We start from the raw sequence: 1471 nt of genomic DNA on the forward strand, positions 1-1471 counted from the left end.
CTTTCTTCTTTCAGACGAATCCAGTTGGAGTTATATTAAAAATTGTCTTTGATCTTTCAAGCTGTTTAATGCCGCTCAGCTGGTGTTGCATGCATCAGTCCAAAAGAAGGTCAATAAAAAGCGCCCATCCATTAAAAAAAACGTCTCACACGGCTCCGGGGGGTGAACAAAGTCCTTCTGTAGCGAATCGATGCGTTTTTGTAAGAAAAATATCCTTGTAATGTATATATACCTTTTCTATTAAAAAGTTTGTGGATAAAACATTTCTCCATCGTTTATTGCTAAATGAGGGTTACATTATATGGCACTGTGTATTAAATTCAAACACTTGCATCAAAGGTTCCTGCAATTTTAATTCTGACTTAATTTAATGGATTTGTAATATTTATACTCTCTAAGAAATGTCTGTAAAAATATGGCCCGATGCGCCCCATTAAATCGAAGGAATCTTCTGTATTGAGTTTTCACAAGTGTGTTACACTTATTTCGATTTTAAGTATAGGGTTGAAGGAAATGTTCTTAAACTTTAATGTTAAAGGTGCTGGTAATTATTGAATAGCGGTGGTTTTATGATTTAAATGCTGCTGATATGATACATACAAAACCCTACAGAAAACAGATGAGACCACCGTAAAATGTGGTAACCGTTCTCAGTGGCAGATGATTACTGAGCTAGACTAATCAAATAAGAAAAACTTTTTTTTTCAGTATGTTTTGTCTGAGCAAGAAATCATGGCTTGTGTCCAAATGCCAGATTTGTCGTTTCTCCTGGTGTGCTGCTGAAACATGCAAAAAATGTGTTCTTCACATTAAAAAAAAGTAGGTTTTCAATGTGTTTATTCTGACAAAAATGCCAAATGTCGGTCTCGCCACACCATAAAACCTTCTTGCAGCTGCTTCTGAGTCTCCAACAGACCTTCTGGCAAACCATATCTGAGATGTCAGATGGCATCTTTGACAGTAGCTTTTCTTTGCTGCCGTCCCATAAACTTGTGACTGGAGAAACACCTGAGACGTCTGCAGCTCCTTCAGATGTGTCATTGGTTTCTTGGTGGCCTGCATGGTCAGTTTTTGAGGACATCCTAATCTTGGTACATTTTCAAACGTACTCAAGACAACTCTTTACATTTACTTTACATTACTGATTTAATTGAACATCACTGATATTGTCTTGTCTTTCAATCATTTTTCTGCAGAGTTGCCTTGGATTGATTTTTTTTTACCTGATTGTGTAAGATCTGCCTCAATACTGACACTAATTAACTGCTGGTTTCTGAGCATGTAATTAAACGAAATATTAGTGGTGCAATTAGTGTCATAGTTCAAATGGAAAAACAATTAACAAATTGTAGAAACAATTTCTACTCAGAAATTGCTGAATTCTAAATTCTGAGTTATGATTTTATGCTTTAATGAATGAAAAGTATTTTCTTTTCCAGTGCGAGTCTCCAGCAAGCTGAACAATGAATTA

This window comes from Sinocyclocheilus grahami, unplaced genomic scaffold, assembly GCF_001515645.1.
Source record: "Sinocyclocheilus grahami isolate Dianchi unplaced genomic scaffold, SAMN03320097.WGS_v1.1 scaffold639.1, whole genome shotgun sequence".
In the NCBI taxonomy this organism is placed as follows: Eukaryota; Metazoa; Chordata; class Actinopteri; order Cypriniformes; family Cyprinidae; genus Sinocyclocheilus; species Sinocyclocheilus grahami.